This window comes from Mandrillus leucophaeus, unplaced genomic scaffold (genome assembly GCF_000951045.1).
Source record: "Mandrillus leucophaeus isolate KB7577 unplaced genomic scaffold, Mleu.le_1.0 Scaffold675, whole genome shotgun sequence".
In the NCBI taxonomy this organism is placed as follows: domain Eukaryota; kingdom Metazoa; phylum Chordata; class Mammalia; order Primates; family Cercopithecidae; genus Mandrillus; species Mandrillus leucophaeus.
In genome coordinates, this window is record NW_012107308.1 from 398,554 (window position 1) to 420,815 (window position 22,262).

The following is a 22,262-nucleotide window of genomic DNA, read 5'->3' on the forward strand; positions in this document are numbered from 1 at the left end:
ATGAGGGGAGCACATTTTTTCAACAAGGAAGATAACTATGCATTTTTTCAATAGCTGAGTTTTCTGTTTTAGCACAGAGGACTGGGACATTCTGCAGGTACAGAGGTGCCATGAGAGTCTGAGATTTGTTGACTTCTGAATACATTGACAAAGACAACTCTATATGAAGTCTCAGAGCCCCAATCCTTTCTATGCGGTCTCTGACCTCAGTGTAACATATTGCTAGCATTGAGAATACAGCCTTCTCTGTAATTAAGACTTAGCCATGATCCTGAGCTTTTCCTATGTTCCAGCTGTAGGAAATGAGTCTCTTTACATGCTGCCAAGGAGGCCATCTGGCTTTCACACTTAGGTTTTAATTGGAGATTAATCATCCCTAGACGTTCTAAAGCATTGAAGAAACTCAGCAGCACCTGCTGGATTTTATAGAGTTAGTATTACTAATTCATATGAAACTCTCAAAATCCTGAGCCATTGGACTTGCTAGTATATTCCTTTGCATTGGTATTTCTTCTCAGTTAAATGCCAATGGAAGGTTAATAATTATACCACTACCACAAGCCATACTAATGGGCTATTAGTCATCCAACTACCACTAACGACAGGTTCTTCACAGCCAACCAACTAGCAAGCCATCCAACTCCAAACTCCCATTTTAGAGTTGGCTACTTTGGTTGACTCCTGGCTTCAAATGTTTAGGGTCAGGTTTCCTAGGAAAACAACTCTGACACACAGATTTACATACAAAACTCTTTTTTGCTTATTTTTTGGTCTTTTTCTTTGTTTTGTTTGGCCGGGAAAGAAGGGGTTTTCTTTGTCATCCTGGTCCTTAATAGTTTAGCCAAGGCTCCTCTCAGCTGCTCTCCTGCCCTGCCCTGTCCTCTACGGCCCTCTCTTGGAAGGACTCCCCTGCCCACCAGTGGAGGATGCCAATGTGACATGAAGGCTGCTGGGAAATGTAGTCCATGGTCCTAAAGGGCCCGCTCTGAGTCCCAGGAACCCCTCTTCTAGCTGCAGGATGGGCTCAAACCTTTTAAGCCTAGAATTTACAACAGTTTGGGGGCCTTTCTCTCTTGGTTCTGCAATTAGCCCTATCCAGAACACTTTGCAAAGCTTAAGAAGAGCCCAGGGCTGTTCACAACTTCCCCTTGCTGTAAGGCCTCCATCACAGTGAGGTAACAGAATTGTGATTTTGACATCATAGACAATTCAGTTCCTTGCATTGGGGGAAAGGGAGAGTATCAGGATTACAGTTGGATCACCTAAGGCAGAGAGGGAAGGAACCAACAGGTATATGAAGAAGACTGTATTTCCTCCTCAGGAAGAAAAAAATCACTTATAAGTAAGTCTCCACCACCGTCTCTCACTTCAACCAATGTTTCAAGTCCTTTTTAAAAGCCCTGAATTTAGACGTTAGAAGGTGAAGAGATTGGGGAACAACTAGACGGTTACTGGTTGTTACGTAAATTTGAATCTCAGGTAGCATTAAAGATGGTTCAAAGAAATTGGCAAAATAATGGAAAAAGAAGAGGTTTTAAATAATGCCTTCATGCTGTGATTTCTTTGTGGGGCAGAATTTTAGATTTTTAATGTATTGGAAAGTAGTATTAATGCAATTAATTGTCATGGTTATATTTGGTAACAAAGTTCCCCAGAAACATCTGTTTTCTCTACATATTTTGTATTCTGCTTAAGCCTAGATAGATATTTTGAACCCAGAAAATTTGAGACAGGTTTCAGTTAATTTATAAAGTTTATTTTGCCAAGTTTGAGGATGCACACCCATGACACAGCCTCAGGAGGTTCTAATGACATGCGCCCAAGGTGGTCAGAGCACAGCTTGGTTTTACACATTTTAGGCAGACATAAAACATCAATCAATATATGTAAAATGAACATTGGTTCAGTCCAGAAAGGTGGGAAAACTCAAAGCAGGGAGGGGATTTCCAGGTCACAGGTAGGTGAGAGACAAACAGTTGCATTTTTCTGAGTTTCTGATTAGTCTTTCTAAAGGAGGCAATCAGATAGGCATTTATCTCAGGGAGCAGAGGGATGACTTTGAAAAGAATGGGAGGCAGGTTTGCCCCAAGTAGTTCCCAGCTTGAATTTTCTTTCTGGCTTAATGATTTTGTGGTCCAAGAAAATTTCAATGGTCAATTGAGACAAACAGATCTGAGATATTTCCACTGATTACGACAGGGTGGCAGGTTTACGGATAACATTCATTAGGTTTCTGAACTTTCTGAGCAGACTTGGTGACACTGCCAGCTCTAGCAGCCTTCTTGTTCACACTTTGATGATGTTACTGAACCCTGATTTGAATGCTTGCTGTTCAAAAGAGAGATATGTGAGGCTGAGGCAGGAGAATCGCTTGAACCCGGGCAGCAGAGGTTGCAGTGAGCCGAGATACCGCCACTGCACTCTAGCCTAGCCTGGGCGGCAGCGGCAGAGACTCCATCTCAAAAAAACAGTAAACAAAAAACAAAAAACCCTTAGTCTGTAATAAAGTGTGCCTCTGACCTAACTCTGGCAGAAGCCCTCTTCAAGGGCAACCTTTCGTGATTCTTCCTCTTTAATTCTTACATTTACCATGAGATTAAAAAAAATATATATATATATATAGGAATATCTTTAACTTATGAAGTGACAGAGCACTACACTGAAAACTACCAAACTTTGATGAGACGCAATATCGTTATGATGTTAGTTCTCCCTGAAATGACTGGTAGTTCCAATGCTTCGTTATATAATCCAAGAAGGCTTGTAATAAAAATTAACAAGCAGTTCTAAAGTTCATATAAGAATATAATAACTTAAAAAATGAAATCAGGTTGAAAATGAATAATAAATTGCAAGATACTTTAAAAAACTATACAGTCTTAAAGGAATTTTCTTTGTAATCATTGGTAGGAAATTTTCTTAGGGAGACTGAAGGAGCAACCATAAAATAAAGAAATTGGTAAGTTGAAATTAATCAAAATTTGAAACATTTGCCCATCAAAACACCCCATAAAATAAAAAATCAATTACATATGGTAGATATACTGCTTGAGAATTTTAGATTAAACAATTAAATAGTAGATTCTTAAATTACATTTTTAGCTACAAAATAAAACCATGCTCAGCTTTTGTTTTAAAACATATTCTAATTTATATTCAATCGATAAAATAATTATTTCCAAGTAAGATTAATACTGATGTGACATTAAAGGTTAACTGTAAATGAAGGTTAAGTGATCTCTAAGTAATTTTGAGAACGAAAACTTGTGGGGAAAAGAAAGAGAGATACACTCCATTTTGTTCTATATTTGAGATGCTGTTAATCTGTGACCCTACCCCCAACCTTGTCCTTGCAAGAGACATGTGCTGTGGTGACTCAAGGTTTAAAGGATTTTGGGCTGTGCAGGGTGCGCTTTGTTAAACAAGTGCCTGAACGCAGTATGCTTGTGAAAAGTCATCACCATTCTCTTAATCTCAAGTACCCAGGGACAAATACACTGCCAAAGGTCACAGGGACCTCTGCCTAGGAAAGCTAGGTATTGTCCAAGGTTTCTCCCCATGTGGTAGTCTGAAATATGGCCTCGTGGGAAGGGGAAAGACCTGATCGTCCCCCAGCCTGACACCCGTGAAGGGTCTGTGCTGAGGAGGACTAGTAAAAGAGGCAAGAAGGCCTCTTGGCAGTTGAGATAGAGAAGCATCTGTCTCCTGCCCGTCCCTGGGCAATGGAACATCTCGGTGTAAAACCCAATTGTATGTTCCATTTACTGAGATGGGAGAAAACCGCCTTAGGGCTGAAGGTGGGACTTGCTAGCTTAATGCTGCTCTTTGTGCACTAAAAAGGTTTATGGAGATGTTTGCATATGCATATGAAGGCACAGCACTTTTCCTTAAAACTCATTCATGTCACAGAGATCTTTATTCATATGTCTTACTGCTGACCTTCTCCCTACCATGCTCCTATTATCCTGCCACTTCCCTTTTTCTGAGATGATAAAGATAATGATCAATAAATACTGAGGGAACTCAGAGACTGGTGCTGGAGCGGGTCCTCTGTATTCTGAGCGCCGGTCCCCAGGGCCCACTTTTTCTTTATACTTTGTGTCTCATTTCTTTTCCCAAGTCTCTCGTTCCACCTAACGAGAAACGCCCACAGGTGTGGAGGGGCAGGCCACCCCTTCAAAAACTCTTTGAGGCTGAGATCTAGTCTATTATTAAAATAAAATGTGAGAAATTAAGAGATACAATTGTTTATAATAATAACATTACAATTTATTTAAAGTTAGCCTGATCCCTTTTTCCCAGTATATGTAATCGGTAACTAAATATTATGAAGCACTATGCACCCTTTATCCTTAAGTCATTTTTATTCTTTAATCACAGAACACTGAAAATGATGACAATTCATATATTCATAGAATAGCTTCGGGTTACAAGAAAAGTATTAGATGTACTTTCACCATTTCCACATTATTTTCTAAAATTATTTTAGTATTATCTGAGGAAATTGCCTTAATAATTTCTAAAAAGAAGAAAACGTATACATCTCAAAACTCACTTATTATTCAAGGGCTTCTAATAAAAGCTGTAGAAGCCTTGCTTTCAAAGGCAATTTTTACTCTCTCAACAATTTTCAATTTATACTTCAAAATGGGTCAAAAATAAATGAGCTATTAAAGACTACTGGGTTAAGCATCACTGCTCTTATCATTTGCAAATTGATGTATCTTTATATCAATCAAAATAAAGTGATTCAACAATAATATTCATCTAATGTTTAGCTGTTGTTAGAAAGTACATTATTCTGTACAAATACTCAAGGATAGAATCCCATGGTAAATGTAAGAATTAAAGAAAGAGGAAAGAATCACAAAAGGTGGCCCTTGAAGAGGGCATCTGGCAGAATTAGATCAGAGGCACACTTTGTTACAGACTAAAGAGTTTTGTTTTTTTTTTTTTTTGAGATGGAGTCTCTGTCGCCCAGGCTAGGCTAGAGTGCAGTGGCGGTATCTCGGCTCACTGCAACCTCTGCCTCCCGAGTTCAAGCGACTCTCCTGCCTCAGCCTCCAGAGTAGCTGGGGTTACAGGCACACACCACCACGTCCAGCTAATTTTTTTTTTTTTTTTGTATTTTTAGTAGAGATAGGGTTTCACCATGTTGGTCAAACTCCTGACCTCGTGATCCTCCCGCCTCGGCCTCCCAAAGTGCTGGGATTACAGGCGTGAGCCACCGCGCCCGGCCACAGACTAAGAGTTTGTAAGTATTCAAGGTGATAATGTTTATCAGAGGCTTGGACTGCTTCTGTGTCTTTTTGTTGTGCTTTTCTGGGAGGGAGAGTTGTGTGTCTGTTCCCATACATCTTCCTGCAGCTGCAGACATACACCCTGAGTCTGCTTTTAGATTTCCTATCTTAGTGCACCTGAAGGGAAAGGAATGTGCTTATTAAGGCCCACTGTTTTACTGGGGCCCATTGTATGAGAGTGGAGTTTGGCAGTTACCCAAAAGACTTTTCCCCCACCTCCCTCTGTGCCTGAGCTGTCTTGTCTGTATTTTATTGTCTGCTCTTTGTGGCTGCTTGTAGTTAGAAGAGAAGCTTCTACATGATTTCCTGGAAATGCCTGAGACTAGAAAGGGAGCTGGAACTTAAAGTGGCGGTGTTTGTCCAAGATGATGGTGCTCCTCCTCTGTTATAAGGACCACTTTTATAATTTTTTAGTTTTTATTGCTAGGTTATAAAAAGAAAATTATTATTATATACTAGATTTTACTAAAAAACATTTATTAGAATCCTTAGCATTTTCTTAACACAGACATATTATACACACATAAAAGAGTTTTTGCTTATTTCTCTATCTGTATCCTTTCTAGCTCTTAGATTATGCCACCATTTGTTCTTTCTAGCGCAATACTGAATATAAATATTAAGATGGGCCAGGCGCAGGGCCTCACACCTGTAATCTCAGCACTTTGGGAGGTTGAGGCAGGAAGATCACTTGAGCCCAGGAGTTCAATAACAGAATGGGCAACATAGTGAGACCCTGTCTCCACACACAAAATGAAAGTAGCTGAGGTAAGAGGATTACTTAAGCCTGGAAGGTAGAGGCTGCTGTGAGCCATGATTGAGCTATGACACTCCAGCCTGGGTCAGAGATCCTGAAAAAAAAAAAAAAAAAAAAAAAGAGAGAGAAAAGAAAAGAGAAAAGGGAAAGGAGAGAGGGATGGAGGGAGGAAGGAAAGAGAAAGAAAGAAAGAAGGAAAGAAAGAGAAAAGTAAAAAGAAACGAAACGAAACAGAAAGAAAAGAAAAGGAAAAGAAAGGAAGGAAGGGAGGGAGGGAAAAGTTAAAAGTTAAGATAACATACTCTTAATCTCCAAATTAAAAGAAGCCATCTAATATTTTAACAATAATAATCTTAGTTGTAGATTATACACAATCTATTATAACCTTATAGTTAATTTCTATTCCTATTTTATGAAATTTTTTTAAAAATTATAAATTGGTTTTGGATTTTGTCAATGCATTTCCTGAAGATGTTGAGATAATTCTTAAAATTTTTTTGTTGAGAATGTGCAAGACTACTTTGTTTGATTTAAAATATTAAAACAAACTTCCATAATTGGGATAAACCTGTGCCTTAGTGTGTTAAAATTTTTATATGCTTTTACAATTTGATTAAGAAATTCATATTTTATTTTTGAGTGACTTAAATGAGATAAATAAAATACAATTCACCTTTATTTCCTGAAAGAAGTTTATAAAATTACTGTGTTTTCATTATTAAAAGTTTGACAAAATATAGCAATGAAGCCACCAGGTCCTTGAGACTTTTTGCAAAATGTTTTAAAAGTATAATTCTTCTAAAGTGATGTAGGGCCCTTTAGTGTTTTAAATTCCTTTTGTATCATGTTTGCTAAACTGAGTTTTCAAGAACTTTGTTCATGTCATGTAAATAATTTATTAATGTAAACAGTTTTCTTCATATTGTTCACTAGTTTAAAGTCTTTACAATGTCTAATGGTACCTCCATCATTTCTAATGATTATTTATTTTTTCATTTTTTATCTTGATCAACTCTGTTAGGAATTTATCAAAATAACTAATATGTTCTATCTGTAAGCTTAAATTTATGTTTCCAACTTTGTTAATATCTATCTTTATTTTTAGTATTCCCTTTGTTCTACTTTCAATTTGTGTGGATTGGCTTTCTAACTTCTCAGTATGGTATATTACATAATCAATATACAATTGTTTGTCAGTATTATGATTTTTAGTTATAGAATTTTCATTTTAATAGATTCTATTTCTATAGAGTCTTGTTCAACCAACAGGATGACACTGTTCTTCATGTCTGTATTTATATTTATAATGGTAGCATCAAAGTCCTTGTCCTCTATTTCCAACGTACGGGTCAACCCTTGATGTGTTCCTACTTACTGCAGTTTTTCCCATATACTACATGTATACAAACACACACACATATACAAATGTATGTATACACACATACATACACACACACACAATCTCCTTGAACAGATTCAGGAGTATCCACCAGTAATTTAGTTGCCTGACAAAATTGCCTTCATAAGTTTCAATTAAATAATCTAATTGCTTCATGAGAGTTCTTCGCTCTGGCAGAGCTTTAGCTTCAGAAATGCGTAACCTTTGATTCTCTATGCATCAACAATGACTTGCTGCTAGGCTTCCCAGAGGCCTCAATGAATGGTCTTCCCAAGCTTTTGGCCAAGGACTTTAGGAGAATCCCTTCACAGTTTTCTGGGTGGGGGTTCTCCTCTGTATAATTTTACCATTCCCAAAACCTGCCTAACAAATTTGCGAACTGAGAAGCTCTGATCTTCCCATGTATGCACCTCGGCTCAGCTTGGGATCTGCTTTCCTGATTAGGAACACATTCAAAGGTAAAATCTTGGGTGAATGTGGAGCTCACTTATGGATCCAGCCTCTTTGACTTTGCTGTTTGTTATCCAGCACCAGAAAACAGTTCACTTATAAATGTGTACAGTTTTGCAGTTGTTTAAAGTGAGAAGTTCACCTTAGCGATGGGTCGAGGAACCCATATTTTTAACACAACATGAAACAATAGAAAAGCAAATATTGTGAATTCAGAAAAGCTACTGAATCAAGCTTCTGCCTAAAAAATACAGAAACCAATTTCACACACACACACAGATACACAAACACGTGCATTCATAGAAAATTATGAAGGTCTAATTTTAACCAAAATTATCTTGAGAACAAGAGGATTAGGAATGCTACTAACACTGTATAGTCACACCAAAAATCTGCTAAAAATATCATAACCTTAACCTGTTATTCAAAATGACTAAGAAACATTAAGATATTTATAGGACTTATGAAAATACAATATGTGAAAGTTACAAATATCTGAAATGGGTGGCAGGAATGCAGAAATAATTAGTTTTTTTAAGTATTTAGAAATTAAGATTAAACAAATAAGAACCCAGGAGTGAATTACAAAAATAATAATGCATTAAGAAGCATAAAAGTTAAAAGAAAAAGCAAAATATAAAAGCAATAGAAGTTTTTCACCACAAAGTAATGAATATTAAATGTAGACAATAAAACTCTGAGTTAATAGAAATTTCTGAAGCAGTAAATCAGGCAAGGGAGCAGAACATATACTAAAATGTATTATTCAGAAAAATTTTATTGAATTAAAAAAAGAAAACTACATAATGTTCCAGAATGATCAATATGTATTCCAGTAAAACTGCTAGACTTCAAGAAAAAGAATCAGTTCTTTGAGAATCTAGACAAAAACAAAGAAAAAAAAAACAAAAGCATGAGGTATTTATATAGCATAAATTTATGGCAAAAATATATATCAGAAATAACATATTTAAAATTCTCAAAGAAAGACAATGGGGCCCTAAACTTTAGCCATTACTGAGAAATGGAATATTTAAGTTCCAAGAGTTCATAACTATTCCTTCAGTAAGAAAAAGAACAACTGCGTCTAATGTTGCCTTTCACTTGTGATAAACATTCTTTGGATGTAAATAACATTATGAAGAATAAGCTTCTTCTCTGAAGTAGTCAGAGAGCACAGATTGCTCATGATTATAGGCCAGATACAAGGACAAGAAAGTTGTAATAGTCAAACTTCATCTTTAATTAACTATCTTATTTATTTATTTATTTATTTGGAGACAGAGTCTCGCTCTTGCCCAGGTTGGAGTTCAATGGCATGACCTCAGCTCACTGCAACCTCTACCTCCTGGGTTCAAGTGATTCTCCTGCCTCAGCCTCCCAAGCAGCTGTGATTACAGGCACAAGCCACCACGTTCAGCTGATTTTTCTATTTTTAGTAGAGACGAGGTTTCACCATGTTGGCCAGGCTGGTCCCGAACTCCTGATCTCAAGTGATCCCCCGCCTCGGCCTCCCAAAGTGCTGCCATTACAGGTTTGAACCAATGTGCCCAGACTAAGTAACATTTTAATCAAAGGGTTGTATGAGCATCCCACAAATGAACAAGTGGTTGAATTAGAACCCTAAACTACAGATTAGCCATGGCCCATGACAATCACTGAAGGTTAACTGCATCAGGAGAAACAATGTTTAGAAGCAAAGAGAATACCATTTGTGGATCAAGGATGGAAGCCTGGAAGTGTATGGAGTTGTTTTCTGTTCTTTCTCCCTGGTCCACTTAGGGTTATCACAAGAATAGAGAAACTGAAGAATCATACACATGCATCCTACTCTTTGACTAAAATAAATTCCAGAAATCAATCAGGTCATTTTTTTTTTTTTTTCCACCAGAAAAATGGTTTTGCCTTGAACTTACTTCCAGGGGACATGGACATGAAGAAGTTGTTGGACTATTTGGAAGACCCGTGATATTCACGTAAATAAATATTATTATTTCCATTATAAAGATAAGGAAATTGAAGTCCAAAGTAAAGGAGCCATTAGTTAAGATCACACAAATATTAAGTGATGAAGAAATAATCCACCTTATGCAGTCTGACCCAATGAATTATATACAAAAACACCATACTATAGTACCTCTCTTTGCACTACACAGAATATACTATTGAATTTATGTTGTTATATTTATAGATACTATCTTGATTTTATGCAACGTACTCTTGCCTACTTTCTAGTTGAAGTATTTCTTCAAGAAAACCTTACATTATGTACATTCCAAATGTAGAAGCACATCTGGCAGCGCTTACACCACTGTCCTATTCTTAGGTTCACACAAAAACTGCAGTGAACTTCTCAGATCATTTAGTTTAGAACTGATGCTAAATGAGTGATGAAAGCCTCATGGATGCTTCGATTGCCTAAATTCCTTGGCTATTCACTGGGAAATAGTAAGAATTACATATTAACGTTCAACATGAGGGAACCAATTGCTTTATGTTGTAATATGGCTTAATATGTACTTACAAAAAGATGCATTGACTCAAATAGCAATCTCATCAGCTGACCAGGTTACTCATGTAATAGACACAGGTGAGTTATATTGACAATACAGAAGTAACTGCATTTGTAACACTGGTAATTCTAAGAAACATCACTGCTAGCTGTAGAAAATGTAACTCTGTGTATTTAATTAGCAATATTAGACTTACCTGACATTACACTGTGTCAATTCTAAACTCTTCAGTGAGAAGAAAGACTAACAGGGTAAAGTAGAACAATTTGTTCATACCTTTACCGTGTGGCGTTACATAGTCTATACGTTTGTAATGCATGCATGTAGTGTTAACAAGATGTGTTTGTGTGCAAGCAAGGGCAAGTGATGTTGACTTCTCACCTCTGTAAGCCAAACAATATAGGGAAAAAACTTTAAAGATACCAGTTAAAATTAAATATCAGGTCTCACATGCCGAGGAAGAAAATATTTTGTACATATTATAAATGAGACTTTCAGAGTTAAAAAGCATGAATACTTTTTTCTTACCACACAGTTATAAGTGACTGAGTAAATATCTGAGTCCAGCTTATTTCTAAAGCCCACATGCTTAATACTGTGTAGTTTTACATTTTTTCAGAAGACAATAATAATACATCAGCTGAGTGAGTATAAGCCAATATATATACTTCTTAAATAAAAGTCAATGTTTACTGTAGTATTTTCTTAAGGCTGCCATAAGAAAGTATCAAAAATGGATGGCTTAATGTAACGCATGTATTTTTTCACAGTTCTGGAATCTAAAAGTCTGAAATCAAGGTGTTGGCGGGGTGAGTTCTTTATGAGGACTTTGAGGGAGAATCTGTTCATTGCCTGTCTCTTAGTTTCTAGTGTGTGCCTGCAATCCTTGATTTTCCTTGACTTGCAGGTGCATCACTCCAGTCTCTGCCTTTGTCTTCATGCGGTGCCCTTCCTATCTCTGTCTTCTTCTTATAAGGATGCAAGTCATACTGGATTAAGGTCCCAGCCTTCTTTAGCAGGACCAAATCTTAAATTAACTAATTTCATCTGTAATTATATTATTTCCAAATAAGATCACATTTTGGGGTACTGGGTCATGACTGCAACACATCTTTTGGAGGGACACGATTTAACCCAGAATATCTACTACATGCTGAGATGCTCTATGTAAATTAACATATTCAGAATGTGTTATTCATGACCCAAGGAGAAACCATACACATTTTGAATCTTTCTTCCAATTGAGAGCTAAACAGCAACCTTGACTTCATAAGCAAGTGTAAGATTATTTTTACAAAATAACTCAAAATGCAAGAGTTGTAAAAATATTATGCACCACAACAGTATAACAACTATACTGACTGGAGAGTGAAAAGCAAAAAGTACAAATAGCAATATAAATAAATACTTCATATCTTCTGAAAGACAGAAGATATGAAAAAAATTTCAGATATCTCTGAAATATAAGTCCAGTGATGTGCAATAATTAATAGACTTGTGAACTCAATTAATTATGTGTTTCTAGAGGAAGAACGAGAAAGTGCATTTTAGCAAGAATTCAGACAGATTCCAAGGATATCAGTAAATGCAGACGGGTATGCAGAAATTTGTTGTGGAGGTTATACATTAAAGGGCAGTGATGATGCAGTTGTAGGCTCAATGTTTGATATTCATTATTTTTATCATTAATAATTAATTTTAAAAATTAATGTTATTTTGCCAAAGAATAGCATATTATAATTATATGTCAGCCCACATTGCTGAAGATTAAATTCATTATTGTATTAGCAAAAATGCTTTATAGCTTTGAATTAATCAAAACATTAAATTCAAAACTTCATATAAAAGAAATTCATACTTCATATAAAAGAAGTATGGAGCTAAGTATTCCAGGGTTGAGCATCTATGGAGCTCTCTATACCATACTTCATTATTCTTGTTTATGGTTTTTAAGTCGATTGTTTTATTTTGACTTCTGGAACTCCAGTTATGACAATGTTAGGCTAGTATAAAAAACAAAGGGAGGCCCCAGCTGTACGTAGCTGCCTGGGTTATCTTGCGCCTTGGTAATTATGACACTGCTGAGTCAACAGCAGCCAATATCTGTTAGACATTCTGAGCCTCATTTACGCCACCTCTGCGTTGACTATACCAGGATGCCAGAATAGTTGAAAGGAGAAAGAAAGGGAAGAGGGCAAGCCCTTCCCTAAAGATTCAGCCATATTGAAATGGCACTGTTAGTCTCACCCAACACTTGCTCTTATCATTCACTACCAAGAACTTCTACCTAATGGGACAAAATGAGGTTGCAAGTAAACATATTACTCACCCAAACTTTGTAAGGAATATTGTGCCCAGATTGAAAAAGAGCTTGTGTTTCTTAAAGGTAAGATGGATATTGTATTCTCTATTGGAGAACCCAAATATGAAACAGCTCACTAGTGTCAGAAGTATTGAACTCAATCTTCAGCTTTTCAATTATGTAGACAGGATGAATTAAGTTCAAAAAGGTTATTTTGCAGAGGTCATCCCAATACTTAATGCAACTATAAGAATGTAAATCCAGGTCTCCTGGACACCAATTCATGCTTGATTTGAATGTAATATGCCGCTTTGAATGTAATTTTTTCTAGGCAAGGACAAAAATTATATTTACAGCTTAAATACAGAAGAGTTACTTCCAAATGTTTAGTTTTTTCAGTCATCTTTAAAAATGAAATGTAAAACATGGATATAAGTGTTCGAATCATAAATGCTGTTTCAATAAATTATTTAAAAATTAATAATTTAATAATCACACACCAGTTTTAAAAATTACTGATACTGGTAATGCTCCTGTCCTACCACCTCTGAGTCAGTAATTTCTCTCTTCACTCAAAGGCGAGTAACAGCCTGATTTTTAACCTCATAAAATGTGCCTAGCTTTGTATTCTAGATTTATAAAATCATATATTTGTATGCATTATGTTTCTAAAATTTAACTTAATATGTCAACATAACTAGTTTATTTTTTTAATACAGTATCCTTTTGTGCAGATTTTTTTTTTTTTTTTTTGAGACGGAGTCTCGCTCTGTCGCCCAGGCTGGAGTGCAGTGGCCGGATCTCAGCTCCGCCGGTTTTTTTTTTTTTTTTTTTTTTGAGACGGAGTCTCGCTCTGTCGCCCAGGCTGGAGTGCAGTGGCCGGATCTCAGCTCCGCCGGTTTACGCCATTCTCCTGCCTCAGCCTCCCGAGTAGCCGGAACTACAGGCGCCGCAGATTTTTAATAGTCTATTGATGATATATTTGAGTCACTTCTGTGTTCTGAATACTGCCTCTATTCTAAATACTGCCTCTATGAATATTCTTGCACATGGGCTTGAAGCATGTATACAGTAAGTCCTTAACATTGTTGATAGGTTCTTGGAAATGGTGACTTTAAGCAAAATGATGTATAACTAAATCAATTTTATTGTAGGCTAAGTGACAAAAACAAGAGTTAATTTCCCATATCATATTTCTGATCACAAAAACATTACCCAACTTCCAGATAAAGACCTGAAAGACTTCTATCATTGAACATTAAAATAAATATGAGCTATATATACACTTAATAAAGATTAATAAAAACAAGTAAGATAATAATTTACAATTTTTAGTGAATCAGTGAGTGATGGTGGTCATCGTAGTGAGTTAAATCAAGGAATAAGTGGTTGCAAAGCAAAAATTGTAAGGAGCACCTTCTACAGCCATGCAGGTCAAAAGCAATCACAAATATGGCAGGCTTGCTGAGCGCTTTCCTCCCACATCATTTATTGCTGTGCATTTGTCTAATTATCATATACTTTACAGATGTTTATTTTAGGACAATTTGTGTTTGGCATCCATTCACTTTCTAATCTTATTCCCCAGTGCAGGGGCACAGGTAACCACAGCCTATCCTGGCAGCTCAGGGCCCAAGGGAAGAACCCACCCTACGCAGGACAGTATTTCAATGCAAGACACACTCACACACACTCCCACCCTCATTCAGACTGCAACCATATAGACATGCCGAGGAACCTAACATGCACATCTTTAGGGTGCGGGAGTAAACAAGGAGACCTGGAGAAAACCCAGGCAGACATAGGGAGAACTTGCAAACACCACAGGCAGTGGCTCCAGACAGGAATCATTTTTTTTTTTTTTCTCATCAACATTATATGAAAATAACAAAATGATGTTGAATTAAATGACATTATTCAAGGACCTGTGCATTTCCATTTGCTAAGAGAGAAATTGCTGGGTTATATCGTGTGTATTTAACTTCACTGAACTCTCCAAAGGGTTTGCAATCATTTTACCTCCATCTTCAGCTATTGGGAATCCTATTTGTTCCATATTTTTTTACCATTACACAATGTTGTGATTGTTTAGATAAATGAGAGAAAGAGAGAGAGAGAGAGATGATAGATAGATAGATAGATAGATAGATAGATAGATAGATAGATAGATAGATAGTAGATAGATAGATGATGATAGATAAGATAGATGATAGATAAGACAAATGGATGATTGATTAGAGAGAGAGAGAGAGAGAGAGATATTACCCATGTAATGGACAAAGGTGAGTTATATCTGAGCAAAGGCTTTTCCTCAGTGAGGCGCAAATTTCATTCTTATGGTTTCATTTAGAATTTCCTTGACTCCCTGTCTCTATGATGCGTGAAATATTCAGGGAGTGGGAGTATTCTTTCTGAGAACAGCAGCCATTACGTGTGCAGTCCAGCACTGGACGCTGGCACGGCTCCATCTGAGACAATGGGAGATTTGGTATCTTGTGCACTCTGCTCTTTCTCCACTTGTAAGTTCTCCTCTACACCTCCCCAAAAGAAAATGACTGTGTTTTACAATTCTCGTATTAGTGCTATACGGCACTAATAACCTGTGTGTCCCCGACTATTTGCAAATAATTATAATAAAACAAGTGAATAGTGCACAAATATAACCTTTTTAAGTAAGTATTTTAAAATATATTCAAAGAGAGAAAAAATCTAGACACTTTGAGGGATTTTTTTTTTTTATGATTTCTCCAAGAATCAATTTTCAATCACTGAAAGACATGTCTTTTTGAAAAAGCAATAGTATATAAAATAAAATGTAGGGACAACCTGAGGTAATCTCTCTGAAGCCCCATAACAATTTTAAGAAACTCTTCAGGCACAGACAAAAAAATCTCATTAATATCACTAGCTTATTTGGAAAGAAGACAAAAAGACTCAGAAATGGAATGGCTACAATTCTTCAGAAGCATCCATCTAGAAAAACTCTCATATTCATACATTCATGCTAATGTAATTGTTTTGTAAGCACAATATGGTGTCTCTGTGTGTGTGTGTGTGTGTGTGTGTATACATGTTTATGTCTTAGAATACCCTTTTAATAATGTAGAATAGAAAATAGGAGTGCTTTTTAATTTAAAAAGTTTAAATCTGATTCAGAATTTAAACTCACTATAATTTTTAGACAAAATATAATTTGACTGCACTATATATAATATATCTCTGGAACTATAATTGTAATTTTTATAATTTCTGTTCATAAATGTTTCCTGTGTAGTTTTCAGTTTAACCTCAGAAGGAAAAGAAGAGGAATCATCATTTTTTGGAAATAGACCTCTCAAATTTGGAATTTATACTAATAATAATTGAGATTGTGCCTTAAACTCCAAATTACTTTGCTGAGCATAATAATTGCATCACTGTAGTGAATGGAAAAGTAAACCAATAAACCAGTTTCCAATTTTCTGCCTGGATTTCAAACCTCCTCTGCAGATAGTAAATAAAAACAGTACCATTGAGCCCTTGCTACTCCAAGTATACTCCATGCACAGCAGTCACCAGCATCAGCTGTGGGTAGTTTTCAGAAGGGAAGAATTTAAGGAGCCTCCCTGGTACCGCTCAGCCTTGACTGTAACAAAACCCCCAGTTGATCAATTTCTAATTGGGGTTTGAGAACTCTTCCTGCAGACCTATAATTGTTGAACTTGGCTGCATTTTAAAATCACCTGAGAGAATAATAAAAATGCTGATGCCTGGATTTCATACCCAGGTATTCTAATTTAATTAATACGGCTGTGGCTTGGACATTGGGTTTTTGAAGGTATATTATATATTCCAATGTAGTGCTGCTCTTCTAGGCTCTTCACAGAACGGTTAATCTCATGTAATTCGAAACACAATCTGCAATGAAGACATTATTGATTCCACTCTGTATTTGAAAAGTGAGGGCACAAAAAAACCTTCACATTTTGAAGTTTAAAGATCATAAGGCTGGGCACGGTGGCTCATGCCTGTAATCCCTGCACTTTGGTAGGCCAAGGTGGGTGGATCGCTTGAGGTCAGGAGTACGATACCACCCTGACCAACAGGGTGAAACCCTGTCTCCACTAAAATACAAAAATTAGCTGGGTGTGATGGTGGGCACCTGTAATCTTATATACTCGGGAGGCTGAGGCAGGAGAATTGCTTGAACCTAGGAGGTTAGGAGGTTGCAGTGAGCGAAGATCACATCACTGCGCCCCAGAGTGGGTGACAGAGAGAGATTCTGTCTCAAAATAAATAAATAAATAAATATGAAAATAAAGATCATAATGCAGAGCTGGTATTCAAATTATACCCTCATTTTTTCTGTAAAAGTCATATTGTCTTCGGCACATGATCATAGGGGTAAAATTTCAGGAGCATATACACTGAACGACACTAAATATATATTTGTATAAATATATTTTATATATACATATAACATCTAAAATGAAAAGTTCTGACCTAGTCTTTTCATCATGGAATTATTAAGACTGAGAAGTTTACTAGCCAATTTCAATTAGAATCTGGCTTTATTCTTTAAACTTTTTTTGCTATAAAATATCACAAAGACTACCACCAATGTTGACGTAGGGGAAGTAGTGATTTAACTAATCGCTACATGTCTAAGTGTATAGTATTTGTTTGTTTAGTTTTATGTTTATGTAAAAAATGGCTTATTCCAAAAGATACACGCAAATTAGAATGGATGCATGCAAATTAGTAAAATTCAAATTCTCAAATTGGATACCCATATTGAAATAACAAAGGGAGATTTGGTTAGGAATAAAACATACTTTAAAGTCATATTAATTGCTTGCTTAAGTATACATGCTCATTGTTACATTCGAGCAGCAATTATAAAAATGGAAATTTAAAGAGTTTCAGGAGCCATACTTTTCATTAGGCAAAAGAAAATAATTTTCATTAGGAAAAAATAGATAATTCAAAAATTTCAAAGAAAAAATAGATAATTAAAAATGAGAGATTTTATTCAAAACGCTTTTGCATAAAGAAAATGAACAAATTTAACATATGAAAAACACTAGCTGGATGTTTTTGTTGTTTAAATTTTTTAAAGCTTTTTAAACAACCGAATGTAAAGTAAAGGTGAGGAAATCTTACTCTAGAATTTTAAATTATGTTTTAGCAGCAGACTATTTTTATGAAAATATCACATGTAGTTGTAAAATAATTGAAAAAGACAATAGCTATCATTTGATTGAGCAAATATATGACACATAATTTCTAAGTTTTATTTTTCATATAGTTTGTAATAATTTCATTAGATATTATGTCATTATATTTTATAGTTGAGGAAGGTATAGAGGAGATTGAGTTTAACCGAAAACTTGTTAAAAGTACAGCTATTAGACTGAGCAGCCAGAAGTGTAATCTTGACCTACTCATTTTTCCTCATTTTTATCAATAAACACTTTCATTAAATCTTAGACCTTACAAACCTGCTTCAGAATATGGTATGTAGATCAGGGGTCAGTCAACAAAATGGGCCAAACCCAGCTTGCCGCATGTTCTTATAAATAAAGTTCTACTGGGCCAGAGTCATACTCCTTTGTTTCTGATGTCTGCGGCTGCTTTCACACTACAATTGTTGACTTTAGTAGTGGTAACAGAAATGATAGACATAGCAAAAGACCTTCTCTTTCATAGAAACAAAAATGTTTACTATATGGCCATTTACTAAAAAAGTGTGCCCACCTATGGCGTGAAACAATATTTTCTGAAATGTAAGTTTGGAATATTAAAATTATAATCAATATGCATTGGAAAAAGTTTCTTATTGTCTAATATTTTTGGGAAAATGATAGATAAAATAAACTAAATTATTTTTCTTGTATGATTCCTCAGCATTTTAAATATATTAATATGCTTTTGATACTTAAATTGAGATTATATAGTATAGCTTTAATACAATTTTTAAAACTCTAGGATGTATATACATTCTTTTAGAACTACTTTGTGAGTGGCAGGAGTACAGCAGAGAACCATCTGGTAAGCACTGCAGTATGAAATTATAGTTTAATTTCTCCTTTCAATTAATATTTCTAATTATACATTTTACATTTTTCCATGTTTGTATAATAATTATTTCCAAACATTTTTTAAAAATCAAATAAATAATAATTAGCTGAAAAGTTAGGAAATTATTGCTTTTTATATTTATTTCAAAATGATTGACTGTCTCAATCTATTTCTTTTACCTAATTACTTTTGAACACATCAACACTTTTCATAAAATCTTTTTAGAAAATACAAAAATGGTTTCATTGAGTATTTTCTTATTTTGTTGCTGCAAAAGCACAAACAAGTTAAAGGAATAATACAGAGAATGTCATTAAAATTCCACTGTGGTTCTCAGCCCCTCTGGTAGCTACAGTCAGTTTAGAAGTTTATTTCATAGTAATGAAAAGTAGAGTTGGAGGACATAATTTTAGTGTAATACTCCAAGAAACATTTGTTTCTCTGTTTAGATGCTGATAGCTTTTGGTAGCAGCAGGTTTGAGGTTACACTCTCTGGAAAAATATCATAAAAGGATTGCTATTATAGTCTCTCATATAAATTCAAACATGTGTGCTTTGACAGCATCCAGATCATTGGTAGAATCAACATCAAAGAAGCCGGTAAGGATGGTGGGTTATTATAGAATTCCACACACACTGCCTTGGTAGCATTTCCAATGGCAAAGTTTACTTGAGAAAAAATATTTTAAAATATTGATTGCAAAGTTAAATGGGTCATTTGTGTCCACATACCATTTAATCATGTTGACTATATGAAGAGTTTAGCAATGAAAACAATTAAAAGGTCTGTATTTTAAAATCAATATATTTGAACCAAATAAATATGAAAAAGGGAATAAAAATATTTAAAAACTAATAGTAGTTAAAATATAAATAGCCATCTACTTGAAAGTTTATCCCAAGCCATATTTCTTCAACATTTTGTAACATTTATTTAGATTTTAAGTATATTGGTAAAAATGTTAGTGCCTTTAACATATTTGTTTATGTACTATGTACTATGGCCCATCATATGTGAAATCTCTTTAAATAGGGTTAATGATATTTAGTACTACTTTTAGGAATTTGATAGAAAATATTTAAGGCAGCAGTTATTATATATATACATCAAGAAATCTGCCTTTCTCATAGCAGAAAAACTACCATTGAGTACTATCCTCATTACCTGGGTGGCAGGATCTATATCCCAAACCTCAGCATCATGCAATATACTCATGTAACAAACCTGCACATGTACATCCTGTATCTAAAATAAAAGTTGAAATTACAAAATAATAATAAAAGCTAAAAATGTTACAAACTCTTATCACAATATCTATAAAGGGTCAAAATCATTTTTAAAAACTTTAACCAAAATTTGTTTTATTAAATATATTGTTGTTTTATACTCCTGAGAGAAAAATGAGAATCCTACTATCAACCTTTTGTAGTAAATAAGAATAGGAACTTTTAAAAAATTCAGATTAAAACCTCTACTAATTTAGTTTGTGTGATTAATTGGACTCTTTTCTTTTCTGACTTTGGTGTAATACCAGGACATGTTTGATTTTAAAAAAAGATAAAAATGAAATCATATGGGATAAGAAAAATGCACGGGCAAGTATATTCTGCTGTGCAATATGACAAAGTGAAAGAAACTGACCCACCCCGGGTAGCCTATGTGAGTCATAGTCAAGTAATTGAATGGAGTTGGCATTAAAAAATAAAAGTAAAACAAATAAGTGTCAGTTATTCAATGTTCCAACTCCTCAGAAATGCCTTTGCTATTGACTTCTGTATCCAGGCCACATCTGTCCTCAGGAGCATTGCAATAACCAGTTTGGTTGTAACGACAACTTTTCGTTAGTCAAAACATTCCACAGTAGGCAGGGTATTTTCACTCTGGATTTGAAGCCAGGAAAGAAGTAGCTTGAAAAGAGACACACTGATTTAGACATTTTGCAGTGATAGCAATATGCTGTCTCAAAAACAATAAGGGGAAAATAAATAATAAATAGATTTTATTGATTATAAAAGTCACTGTACTCAAAATTTTCTACTGTAAATCGTGAATGAATATTAAAAGGAACTCAAATTTGACAGTCTCAAAAGATACATCAAGCAAATTATATCTGATTGTCTTAAGAGTAAATCCTTGAAAGTCAAGATATCTGGCCTTTTAATATAAGAATGCTCATTTTTATTCTCCTAAATTCTGTGGATTCAAGCACCATAAGGCCTGTTAGCTGATTTTGATCAAAAACCTAAAAGACAACATGGATAAAGTTTTACATATCTCTTGTCTAAAGAGGGAAAATGGGAAGTATATCATATACAGAAAGTCTGTTTAGTGATGGTCAATGTGTTCAATATAGACAAACACAATACTTTGCCCTATCTTATGGAAATCTGATTTTTTACCCTTGTGAACGTTTTATCAAGTGTACATTCTAATTATTGATTTTATAGTCATTGCTTAACTAAAAAATATTATTTGTTTCATATTTATAATTAGCACTGTTAAAAAATCAAAAGAGTGATTTAGAGTGTGTCTGTACAAAACTGAGTTGTGTGACATTGACAGGACTACAGTCCGAATTAACTTAATATACGTTTGTGTATATTTGTTTGCATTTTTTCTCATTTATTGTTCTTCTGTTGCATATTAAGTGATTTTTAATATAATTTGTACAACAGAGGAGTGGAAGTATTTGAGTCATTTTGGAGTAAAGCATATAAAATATTCAAGGCTTTATAATCCTAAACGATTACACATGTTTGAAAAAAACATATGCTTCACTGGTTATCTAATTTCATTTCACTATTAAAAGGAAAAACACACTATCAGCATTTTAAATTTAAGATTATTACACATATTCAAAAAATCATTTATTGAAGATGGATATGCATGTGAAATAGTTAAGCACAAGAGAAAAAAACAAAATTACAGATAGCCTTATGTTGTCAAAAACTGTTGAGAACAAATTTTATTAAAATAACTACAAAACTCATGTAACAAAAGATTAAAAAAAGATGATTTAATATAAATGTATGGTAACAAAATAACTGTCTAACCTTCCCTGGTTAAGGTAGAGAGGTATTTACAGAGCAGGAAATAGTGGAAAGGAAATAATTATTATTGTTCTTTCTTATAATTATAATGCTGCCATTTAGTAATAGGAAACAAGACCATTTGGGGAGTCTAAGGATAAAACATGTGCCAAACTACAGTTTAAGAAAGAGCACTGGGGCTGGGTGTGGTGACTCATGCCTGTAATCCCAGCACTTTGGGAGGCTGACGCAGGTGGATCAGGAGGTCAGGAGTTTGAGACCAGCCTGACCAATATGATGAAACCCCATCATGAAGTCCTTGACCATTATAAGTCATGCTGCTATAAAGACACATGCACATGTATGTTTATTGAGGCACTATTCACAATAGCAAAGACTTGGAATCAACCCAAATGTCCATCAGTGACAGACTGGATTAAGAAAATGTGGC

At 35.0% G+C, this 22,262-nt stretch overlaps 1 long non-coding RNA gene across 1 annotated transcript in view; it reads left to right on the forward strand.

The window, feature by feature from the left end:
* The first annotated feature begins 1,219 nt into the window (after positions 1-1,219).
* Positions 1,220-22,262, forward strand: part of LOC105555231 — a 121,266-nt gene continuing 100,223 nt past the window's right edge. The window contains exon 1 of the long non-coding RNA XR_001008439.1: positions 1,220-1,342. This is a non-coding gene — a long non-coding RNA (uncharacterized LOC105555231). The remainder of the gene's footprint in view (positions 1,343-22,262) is intronic.